This window comes from Anomaloglossus baeobatrachus, chromosome 5 (genome assembly GCF_048569485.1).
Source record: "Anomaloglossus baeobatrachus isolate aAnoBae1 chromosome 5, aAnoBae1.hap1, whole genome shotgun sequence".
Classification (NCBI taxonomy): Eukaryota; Metazoa; Chordata; class Amphibia; order Anura; family Aromobatidae; genus Anomaloglossus; species Anomaloglossus baeobatrachus.
The window spans coordinates 523,535,141-523,547,759 of record NC_134357.1 but is presented as its reverse complement, the minus strand read 5'-3'; the positions used below and the strand labels follow the sequence as shown (position 1 = coordinate 523,547,759).

The 12,619-nt window shown below is 45.9% G+C and overlaps 1 protein-coding gene across 1 annotated transcript in view; it reads left to right on the top strand.

The window, feature by feature from the left end:
- The window catches only part of LOC142312884 (uncharacterized), a 361,786-nt gene that overhangs the window by 226,344 nt on the left and 122,823 nt on the right, over window positions 1-12,619 (top strand). The window lies entirely within an intron of this gene.

Genomic DNA, 12,619 nt, shown 5'->3' with positions numbered 1-12,619 from the left:
CAAGATCTCACACTTTTTTTGTTTAACTTAAAGCCTGAGAGTGAAACAAAATTTTCAATCATGGCAAGAGTCTGTGGCAAATCCGCGTTAGGATCCCCCATATACAATATCACATCATCAGCAAAAAGTGCTGTTTTCATTTCTGTTCCTCTTATCCTAATCCCTTTGAAACTGTTTTGTCCTTGTAGTACTCTTGATAGTGGCTCAATTGCCAAATTAAATAACAGGGGTGATAACGGGCAACCCTGTCTCGGCCCCCTCATCAGGAGGAACACATCCGACAGGAAGCCTGGGGTATGGACCCTAGCTCCCGAATTGGCGTATAAGCCCCTGATGTAGAGTCTCATTCTGCCTTCAATCCCTGTGGCCTCCATCACCTTGTCCAGCCATCTCCAATTGACATTGTCGAATGCTTTCTCAGCATCGAGTGTGACTAGAGCAGGTCTTGCCCCTCCCTCCGTGCGCCCCAATCTAACCGCGTCTACCACTAGGATCGTCTTTCTAATGTTAGTTACTGCATTTCTCCCTTTGATAAACCCTACCTGTTGGTCTGATATTATCCTGGGTAAAATAATGGCCAGTCTGTCAGCCATGATTTTAGACATTAGTTTCAGATCTTGATTGATGAGCGATATGGGTCTGTAACTGGAGGGGTCATCCAGATCTTTGGTTCCCTTAGGGAGTAATTTGATATATGCTATGTTGGCATTTCTAGGAGTTTCTGCTCCTCCCAGGATTGCGTTAAAAACTGCAGTTAGATCCGGTGAGATCTGCTCCTTCAACACCTTATAAAATTCGCTATTAAAACCGTCTGGTGCCTTATTGACGTTGAGCTTCCTGATTGCTCTTGTCACCTCCTCCACTGTTATGTCTTCATTTAAGGCTCCCCTGTCTTCCTCCGTCAAACTAGGCATTTGGGCTTGTCTTAACCATTCTTCCTCATTAGGTGTGTGATTATGTCCTGTCCCGTATAACTTTCTATAGTAGTCCCCCAGCAACTTGTAGATAACCTTAGGGTCTGTGGTTACCTCTCCCTCCTTTGTTTTCAGTTTAGAGATCACCGTTACTTTTCTACTACCTCTTGCCAGATTTGCCAGCATCCTTCCGGCCTTGTTACCGAATCTATGAAGATCGGCTTCCTTGTGTGACCAGTAAAATTGTTCCTTTTTTTGGCCCACTCATCAAAGCCTCTCTTTGCCTCCAACCATTTGTCTTTTAGCGTGCTAGACCTATCTGCCAAGTACTTTGAATACGCTATCCGCACTACCTCCCTGTGATAGTTGTAATTTTCGTTGGTCTTCCTTTTAATCATTGCCGCATACCCCACCAAGCGTCCCTGCAGGACCGCTTTTGCCATTTCCCAGTATAGCACTGGGGTCACCCTGTGTTCCTTGTTATCCTCTGTGAATTCCTCCCACCACTCTTTTAGTATCTTATGAAAATTATCTTGTCTAAGGAGGAACGACGGGAATCGCCAAATAATGTCTGACCCTCTCCTAAACTTTTCTCTGATATCCACTGTCACCGGGCTATGGTCAGAGATCACCATGTTTTCAATCATACACTTTTGTACTCCATTCACAAGATCCCGAGACATCCATATCTGATCTATGCGTGACCAGCTATCATGCGGATGTGAGAAGTGTGTGAACTCTCTGTCGTGCGGATGAGTTAGTCTCCAGATATCTTTCAGACCTACATCCTCCAATGTAAAGCCCGCTACACACGCTTCAATATATCTCACAATCCGTCGTTGGGGTCAAGTTGTAAGTGACGCACATCCGGCATCGTTTGTGAGGTATCTGCGTGTGACATCTACTTGCGATCAGGATTGAACGCAAAACCGTTGATCGCAAACACATCGTATCATTCTCTAGAATTGAGTGTTTTGTTGCACGAACCTAGTCAATTGTAACGTGTGACATCCCTCATACGATTTTGGTGTCTGATGCTATGTGCGCAGGTGTGCGCTCTGCACCGCAGCTTATAAAAGGTCTGCTTCAGAGCGCAGCTGAAAAGCTGAAGCGCCTCACAATGTCTGTCAGTCACTAATCTCTGTCAGTCGGTCACTATCTCTGTCCCTCACTCTCTGTCCATGTCAGTCTATCCCCCTCTCTCATATACTCACCGATCCCCGATGCTGCACGGCGTTCACACTGCTCCGGCGGCTTTTACTGTTTTGAAAAAGCCGGCCGCCCATTAAACAATCTCGTATTCCCTGCTTTACCCGCCCACCGGCGCCTATGATTGGTTACAGTGAGACACGCCCCCACGCTGAGTGACAGGTGTCACACTGCACCCAATCACAGCAGCCGGTGGGCGTGTCTATACTGTGTAGTGAAATAAATAATTAAATAATTAAAAAAAACGGCGTGCGGTTCCCCCCAATTTTAAAACCAGCCAGATAAAGCCATACGGCTGAAGGCTGGTATTCTCAGGATGGGGAGCTCCACGTTATGGGGAGCCCCCCAGCCTAACAATATCAGCCAACAGCCGCCCAGAATTGCCGCATACATTATATGCGACAGTTCTGGGACTGTACCCGGCTCTTCCCGATTTGCCCTGGTGCGTTGGCAAATCGGGGTAATAAGGAGTTATTGGCAGCCCATAGCTGCCAATAAGTCCTAGATTAATCATGTCAGGCGTCTATGAGACACCCTCCATGATTAATCTGTAAATTACAGTAAATAAACACACACGCCCGAAAAAATCCTTTATTAGAAATAAAAACACAAACACATTCCCTGGTTCACCACTTTAATCAGCCCCAAAAAGCCCTCCATGTCCGGCGTAATCCAGGATGCTCCAGCGTCGTATCCAGCGCTGCTGCATGGAGGTGACCGGAGCTGCAGAAGACACCGCCGCTCCGGTCACCTCCACGCAGGTAATGAAGACAGCCGCACGATCAGCTGCTGTCACTGAGGTTACCCGCTGTCACTGGATCCAGCGGTGGCCGCGGGTAACCTCAGTGACAGCTCAGCTGATCGCGCTACTCACCGCCGCTCCTCTCACCTCCACGCTGCAACTGAGGTGAGTAGAGCGATCAGCTGAGCTGTCACTGAGGTTACCCGCGGCCACCGCTGGATCCAGTGACAGCGGGTAACCTCAGTGACAGCAGCTGATCGCGCCGCTGTCTTCATTTGCTGTGTGGAAGTGACCGGAGCGGCGGTGTCTTCTGCAGCTCCGGTCACCTCCATGCAGCAGCGCTGGAAGCGACGCTGGACCATCCTGGATTACGCCGGACATGGAGGGCTTTTTGGGGCTGATTAAAGTGGTGAACCAGGGTATATGTTTGTGTTTTTATTTCTAATAAAGGATTTTTTCAGGCGTGTGTGTTTATTTACTGTAACTTACAGATTAATCATGGAGGGTGTCTCATAGACGCCTGACATGATTAATCTAGGACTTATTGGCAGCTATGGGCTGCCAATAACTCCTTATTACCCCGATTTGCCAACGCACCAGGGCAAATCGGGAAGAGCCGGGTACAGCCCCAGAACTGTCGCATATAATGTATGCGGCAATTCTGGGCGGCTGTTGGCTGATATTGTGAGGCTGGGGGGCTCCCCATAACGTGGAGCTCCCCATCCTGAGAATACCAGCCTTCAGCCGTATGGCTTTATCTGGCTGGCATTAAAATTGGGGGGAACCGCACGCCGTTTTTTTTAAATATTTAATTATTTATTTCACTACACAGTATAGACACGCCCACCGGCTGCTGTGATTGGGTGCAGTGTGACACCTGTCACACAGCGTGGGGGCGTGTCTCACTGTAACCAATCATAGGCGCCGGTGGGCGGGGATAGCAGGGAATACGAGATTGTTTAATGGGCGGCCGGCTTTTTCAAAACAGTAAAAGCCGCTGGAGCAGTGTGAACGCCGTGCAGCGCCGGGGATCGGGGATTGGTGAGTATGAGAGAGGGCTGCTAACTTCAGTAATTTAGGAGATTAGCGGTCACCGGTGAGTCCTTCACTGGTGACCGCTAATCAGGGCGCGACACAGACAGAGCCGCAGCATGACCGTGAAGTCGGGTGAAGTTCACCCGAGTTCATTCTGACAGTGCGGCTCTGTCTGTGTCTGCTGTCAACTGCCATTCAGCTCTGCTACATGGCTGTCTGTGTCTGCTGTCAGCGGCCATGTAGCAGAGCTGAATGGCAGATGACATAGTAAAAACGCATCCCTACACATTACACACGCTTGGCAAGTCAATAAATAAAAAAAAAAAAAAAAAGGTGCCCAATGCATACGTCACAGAACACATGATCTAAAGGATCGCACACAAAATTTACCAATTTAACATAGACTACTAACGCTCATGTGACAGCAAATGAACGACCAACGTGAAATCTCATAGATCCCGTATGCAACCTGGGCGTGTCACATCGCAAATGCGATTGTACAACTAATTGCAACGTGTAAAGTGGGCTTTACATCCCTGTTGACTGAACTCCTGTCCCCTGCACCAGTCTCCCCCTCTCTCCTCCCTCTGTCTTCAGCCGAGTCTGGGACTGTGTTGAAGCCTCCCGCCACTATGATGTTGGGCTCCTCATCAGATAATATGATGGTCTTTATATTGTCATGGAACGCGATCTGTTGCGAGTTCGGTCCATACACATTATAGATACTGAGTCTGCCAGCTGGACTAATAATTGTTAAGTGCTGCCACCTCCCCTGATCATCCTCCTCATGTGCCACTACTTCATGACTTAGTTGCTTATTTATTAAAATCATGGTGCCCACTTTCCTGCCTTGCGCTGCTGCCCCATAGACTGAGCCCACCCAGTGTTTCTTCATGCGGAAAAAGTCCTCCCTCCCCAAGTGTGTTTCTTGCTGTAGGTCAATATCTGTTTCTAACCGCTTCAGGTGTCTTAGGGTATCATCGCCCTTTTGTTGGGTGATCTCAAGCCTTTAACGTTCCATGTTATTAATTGTACCATGATTGCCTAAATGACCTGGTCTTGCCATGTCCACCCCTTAGAGCCCCACCATTGGGGGAAACAAGATGACCTATCCTACGTTCACGCATAATTCCATTAGAATGACATTCCCTTCCTCCCTTTTGTGAATGTAACATAGAACAGCATAGCAAAAACAAAAAACATATAACAATAGAACATGTCTTCCCTGTCAAAGACTTTTCGGCGCTTACCGCCATGTTGGTGACTTCCCCTTTTCCTAGCCAAAACATTGAGCTCCCTGGTCCCCCCCCATACAGTATATATTCTAATCTGTCCCCCGAATAACATGAAACATCCTTGAGCATTATACCAGACTTAGTACAATATGTCACAAACTTTAGATATGCTAGAACCTTACTGATAGCCAAGCATCCGATTTAGTCCTGATATTAAGGGACCCTCACTCCGAGTAAATCAGATCCGCTGTACCTGTATCTGACGGTTATTCCTGAGAGAAAACAAGGAAGAGAAGTAGAGGAAAAAAACACCAGGAACACCAGAACAGATCAGCTCAAAAGTCAAAAGCCTTGTGTCTTCTCAGAGTGCTAGTCCCCGTGGCCTGTCCTGGGGCTGTGCCGCTGAACTGGACTCCAACACCTGTCACCTCTGGCCTCCTCTGATGTTCGCCCCTTGGATTGTCCTGCATCTCTCCCCAGGCCTGTAGGGGATCCTCTTCCACCGGTGTCTCCTCCACTAGGTCCTCTCTCTTGTCTTTCCATCCGACTCTTATCTTGTTCTGACATGAGGATGTTTTCAGCTTCCTTATAGTCTTTATAATATGCAAAAGAGCCATTGGGATTTCTAACCTTCAATATAGCTGGGTACAGCAACTGGCATTTTATATTTTTGTTGTACAAAAATGTGCAGATTTTACTGATCTCCTTTCTCCTTTTGGAGACATCAGCAGAATAGTCTCCAAAGATTAGCAGTCTATTGCCTTGGTATTGTAGTGGTCGCTTCCGATCTCTGAAAGCCTTCAGAATTTCCTCTTTGTGTTTATAATCGAGGTACTTGACTATTACCTGTCTGGCTCTTGGTGAAAATTTGTTATTTGAATTTTGTCCTTCAGCTTTATTTGCCTCCTTTTGCCTCAGTGGACCCACTCTGTGGGCCCTTTCCACCCTAAATTTTGCCTTTATGCCTAGGGCCTGTGGTAGCTCCAGCTCACAGATGTTGTCCAACTGCCCCATTGATACCGATTCTGGCAGCCCCACTATGCGTAAGTTGTTGCGTCTCGACCTGTTTTCTAGATCTTCCGCCTTGTCCCTCAGGTAGTCATTGGACTTCATTAAGGTTGCTATTTGCTCTTGCATGGTCAGTATTGCTTCCTCTGACTCGGATATTCTCTGCTCTGTTTCTGTCAATCTGGTTGCCTGATCATTTATTTCCTTTTGCATAGCCGCTAATGATGTCTGTATAGCGGTTTCAATGGCTGTTTTGATTTCTTTGGACAGACGAGATGCCACTTCTTCTGCCAGTTTTTTATAATCTACATTAAATTCTTGTGGTTGCTTGTGTTGTCCTGCAGGTGGTGCTGTCTTTCTAGTTCTCCTCACCTGCACTGATCCTCTGCCTCCTTCTAGCTGCTTGTAATTTTGTGACACTACTGTGCCTGGGTGCTTCTTGCAGCCTTTATTAGGGGTAATAAAACCAGCATTTATCTTTTGTTGAGATTGTCCAGATCCATTTCCCCTGTGCTGCAGCTCCATATTATCTTCCATCCCTCCTGTTGCTCCATGCACCCCTTCATTGCCGCTCTCCTCCTCCCCTCTTTCTTCTTCCTCCATGTCCCCCTCCTCCTCCCATTGCTGACCGTCCTGTTCTGTCCCCTGCTGACACTTCTCTCCAGTTTCACTTTCCTCTGTTTCCCCACTCACGAGCTCCTCCTCTCTCTGTCTCCGGCACCGCTTAGCTGCATCTCCTGCCTGTGTTTCTGGCTCCTCCTCCATCATGCTCGCCGGCACCATGCTGTTTTCCTCCACTCCACTCCGGCCCGCAGCGTCGCCGCTCCTCCAGAGTCCCTCTCCACCTCCAGCACTGCACAGCAGGTACCGTTCCATTGCCGCTCTCTTCCGGTTCCCTGCTTCCTCACTTTCACCGTGGTCACTCGTTCGGGGGGGCTTCTATCTGACGATTTCTCCGGGGGGTAGCAGGAGCTTCTCTTCTACACCACCACCTCAGCCAGGACCGGATCCGGAAGTCCACTGTAGATGCTTTTAAACCCAGCTTAGTGGAAAGGATAATTCATGATATGTTATGGCCTTATGCCAATATGTTCATAAATGGGACCAGTGAAACTTGTAGTAACATATCGGAAAATTTAATGTGTAATAATTCCTCTGAATATTGAACAAATGCCAAAACACATGATATTCAAGTTAGCTTTTCAGATAATATTGCTTTTAGTTTTAATATACATAGTAGTGAAAGTGATTATATTTGTGATTCAACGTTTATCTAAACAAACCAAGAAAACAAAATTTGTGGCAAACGATATTTCTTGGCCATGGTATGGTGTTTTCCGAGTGATCTTCCTCTAGTGGAATACTGATGATAGAAAATAATCCCTGGGATCAAGGACCGATTGTGATACCAATGTGATATGACTGAAAGAATGAGTGTGATTAGATAGGGATCATAATCAAAAGATTGGAGTGATCCCAGATATTATTTGATCTATCTATAATTCAGTATCAGAGAGAGATGTCCTCTGGCTGACCCATTTTTACCATGACAAAGAATATGTGTCAGACAGATCTTGAGCAAAACCACAATTATCAGGAACTAACGTTTACAGTTCCACAGTCAGGAAACTTGTGGTTAGTGGATAACAGGTGTAAGGAAGCTAGCATGTAAAATTCACGGCTCCTTGCAATATCTCCAGGAAACTGTGGTCGGCCAGTGGTCAACTGGCAAAATGTGCAGGAAATGTGCAGGAAGCTACTGGTGCCCACAGCAGCTTGTGGTCAAGTTACATGAACATGACTCAGCTGTCACATGCTGGTCACTAATTCACCACTCAGTGCACACGACGTACAAAGTTTTCCTATAAAAATACACCGGACTCGCTTAATGATTGGGGACATTTCCAGGACGCTCAAGTGGACGCACTGTTCCTGTGATGCAAATGCCATGTTGTTTCCTTATCACTAATCGAGTCCCTCTGATGAGAAAGGATTGCTACAACCTAACGGTAATGTTGATGCATATTTCTGTTATTGTATAAGATTCTATGACTATAAAGTAGATCTAATGCCTATGTACCATTGATTATTCATGTGCTATTAAAATAAATAGTATCTTGCTATAAAGAATCTTAGTATTCGTGCCTGATTAGGATATCAGTGAGCGCTTTGTAAGTACGGGCTTTCAGCCCCCTTTTTAGGAGAATTTAGCAAGACAGCCCCCAACATGGAACATCGCCTCCTTCCTTGTGCAAGCCCCCAATATGCGACATCGCCTTCTTCCCTGTGCAAGCCCCTCAACATGCAACATCGCCTCTTTCCCTCTGCAAGCCCCTCAACAAGCGACATCGCTCCCTTGCCTGTGCAAGCCCCCCAATATCGCCACCTTGCCTGTGCAAGCCGCCCAGCATGCAACATTTTCTCCTTCCTGGTGCAAGCCCCCCAACATCAAACATCACCCCCTTCCCTGTACAAGCCCCCAACATGCAACATCACCTCCTTCCCTGGGCAAGCCCACCAACATGCAACATTGCCCCCTGCCCAGTGCAAGCCCCCAAAAACACCCCTTACTTATGGAAGCCTCCACAGCACTGTTCTTGCAGCTTCAGCACATTCCCTTTGAAAAATAAACAATGTACAACACAAAGTAGGGACAGGAGCCACTTTTTTGTACCCTCGAAATACAGTCTGAGACAGTTAGATGTATAAATAAAAAACTAAAAGACATAAAATCCATCCGCACAGCTCCATTATAACTCAGTGCACTCAGAACCGAGTCTATACCTCATCACTGGTCCCACCCCTTCCTGTGACATCATCACCTCACAGAAGCAACTACATTCTAGACAGGACCATATATCTAGTGTGCTGCTCTGTAGGTGGAGTTGCTGATCATGTGACCCCTGACTCCTCCATGTGACATCATCACAGGTCCTGTAAGCACAGAACAGCCATATATCTAGGGTTGTGCACAGAGGGACCTGTCCAGGTTAGTGGGTGTGCACAGGCTGGATTCAGCAGTCTACCTTAACCCCTCCCATCCCACCCCCCTGGGCCATTTTCCATCCTTCGTTCCCGTTTTTTCCTCCCCTTCTTCCAAGTGCCATATATTTTTTATTTTTCCGTCAATATATGGGCTTGTCTTTTGCAGGATGAGTTGTTCTTTTGAACAACACCATTCATTCTGCCATATAGTGTATTGGAAAACGGGAAAAAAAAGTGTGGTGAAATTGCAAAACAAAACGTTCAATTGCACAAAGGTTTTATCGTTTTTTTATTCATCATGTTCACTATATGGTAAAACTGACGGCTCAGTATGATTCCCCAGATGAGTACGAGTTCATAGATACCAAACATGTATAGTTTTAATTAAAAAAAAAAAGTTGCGCTTTTGTAGCCATTTTCTGAAACCCATAGCGTTCTCCTTTTTCGGGATCTGGGGCTCAGTGACAGCTTATTTTTTGTGTCTTGAGCTATTTGTTTAATTCCACCATATTTGCATATATGTGATGTTTTGATTGCCTGTTATTGCATTTTACGTTCAATCTATTTTTATTGAGAGAATAGAAAAATCCAAAAAGTTAACATACAATATAAGTAATGTCGTTTATACAGAATTGAATCCAGTTGTTCCCAAAGGTCAAAACATCTTATAAAGCTATCAACTGTAACAGATTATTGAACAACCCCTCAATTACTTCAAGGCACGTACTGAAAAATTTATGTCAACACTAATGTTGCTAATACAAATAAAGGGGTTCTCTATATCTAATGAAATACAAGTATAAATTAAGAAGTTTAAGTGCCCTACAACATCAGGCTCCCCGTTCAGTCTAAAGGATTTTAATATTGTATATCGTATTTTTCGCTTTATAAGACGTACTTTTGTTCCCCCAAATTTTGGGGGAAAGTAGGGGGTGCATCTTATAAGCCGAATATACGGGGGGGTGTATGTGTGTATATATATATATATATATATATATATATATATATATATATATATATATATATATACACACTGCAGGATCCAGGGGAGGTGGGGGCAGCTCTGGAGCGCTGCTGGGGGCAGGTGAATGCTGCGGCCGGCAGCGTTAGATCTCCTGCTCCCGCTCATATAATATGCACAGCCGCTGTCCATCACCATGGTGCTGAAACCACACTGCAGTGATGGGCTGGGGGAGCGGTGCATATTATATGAGCCTGCGCCCCCCTGTGATGGCACATGCCCCCCCTGTGTTAGATATGGCCCCCATGCTGCTGCTCATCCTAAAATAAAAAAGCTTTACTTGCCTCCTCTAGCGTTTCTCCCCGGTGTCCCTGCTTCCACTGTGATCAGGCAGGCATGCAGAGATGAGATCACTCTGCTGTGCCGATCACATGACCGGCACCAAGAACCAGGAAGTGGAGGAACAGAAGCACGGAGGGAGACAGGATGGAGATCAGCGCTGAAGGAGGTAAGGAAAGAGTGTTTTATTTTACTATGGGCAGCAGCATGGGGGCGATATCTAACACAGGGGAACGTGTGCAATCCAAAGGGGGCCATAGGCAGCACAGGGGAATGTGTGCAATCCATAGGGGGCCATAGGCAGCACAGGGGAATGTGTGCAATACATAGGGGGCCATAGGCAGCACAGGGGAACGTGTGCAATCCATAGGGGGCCATAGGCAGCACAGGGGAACGTGTGCAATCCATAGGGGGCCATAGGCAGCACAGGGGAACGTGTGCAATCCATAGGGGGCCATAGGCAGCACAGGGAATGTGTGCCAGCACAAAGGGGCTATATTCAATATAAGGGGCCATATCCAAATTAAGGGGGCTAATTTTAGGATGGGGGGCTATGAGGGACATATACCCTATATGATTTGTTAGACGGACACTGGCATTATAAGATGGACCCCATTTAACATTAAAAAAAAAATTCTCTTTTCCTTCACCAAATTTGGGGGTGCGTTTTATAATCGGGTGCGTCGTATAAAGCGAAAAGTACGGTATATACTTTCCTTTGGGAACCTAATAAATAGAAGGAATATGAACATTGAGTGTGTAAAGTAAAGACATGTAAGAAACCACGAGAAAGAGAAATAAAGACAAAACAAGAGAAAAGAGGGAGGGGTAGATCAGAAAAGATACGTACCACAGAGAGCGCTCAAGGGAGAACAGGGGAAGGGGCGTATGGGAATGAAAGGTCGAGGTTTAGGGGTTAGAAGGTCCTCCAAAAACTACCAATCGAGCAGTACTTCAATCAGTCCCGTATGGCACATCTCTAACCACTTAATCGAGGCTGTTATTGCATTTTAATGCAATGTTACAGCGACCAAAAAACGTAATTTTTCGCAATTGGATTTTTTTTTCTCGCTACCTCGTGTACCAGTCAGATTAATTGATTTGATATTTTGATAGATCGGGCATTCATGAATGTGGCGATACCAAATGTGTGTATTTTGTTTATTATTATTATTGTTTTATCTTCAATGGGGCGAAAGGGGTATGATTTGAACTTTTAGATTTATTTTGTTTTTCAATATTTTTTAAAACTTTTTTTTTTTTTTTACATTTTTTTAATGATTTTACAAATCTCCCTAGGGGACTTTATGGCTGCACTGTCTGATTGCTTCTGCTGATGAGAGCAATGTTTCAGCATCACTTTGATCAGCAGAAATGCTGTTACTGGGAGTGTCGGTGCTCTGCCGGCATTCACAGGAAACACATCATGGCTGGGGTAATCATCTGACCCCACGCTGCAATGCCGACCCATTAGCGTTCGTGATTGTGTCACGGGGCTGCTGATGGCAACGCAGGAACGGCGCGATCCCGACCAGAGCACAATCTGTCAGAGTTTGACAGCGTGATCTAAGGGCTCAGAAAGCGCCAGTGGAACTCCGATCCACCCGTGCCTGTTAGGCTGGTTTCATACATTCGGCATCTCGCCGCTTTGCCGGATCCATCACACTCCAGTACAGGCAATACAGTACAATGGCATTGCGGCAACCTCCAGTCACATGCTCCGGTCACTTGACAGCATGTGACTGGAGCTTGCTGCGATGCCATTGTACTGTATTGCACTGTACTGGAGTGTGACGGATGTGTGAAACCGTTTGTAGCTGCACATGTTTGCTGATCAGATCAGCAGGGATGATCACAGTGATCAAGGGCGCAGGATGCACCAGAAACGCGTACAATTTTTATGAATTTTTTCATGATGACATTTTCATATTTTTAATTCTGTAAGAATAAATAATTGGATTTTAACCTAATTTAGTTACATAGTTACATAGGTTGAAAAAAGACCTAGGTCCATCTAGTTCAAGCCTCCTTAAAGGGAACCTGTCAGCAGAAATTTCCGCTAAAACCTAAAAGATTCCCCCTCTGCAGCTCCTGGGCTGCATTCTAGAAAGGTCCCTGTTATTATTGTGCCCCCTTTCTGACCAAAATACAGAGTTTATAAAGTGGTACCTTTTTGAATTTGGATTCTGTA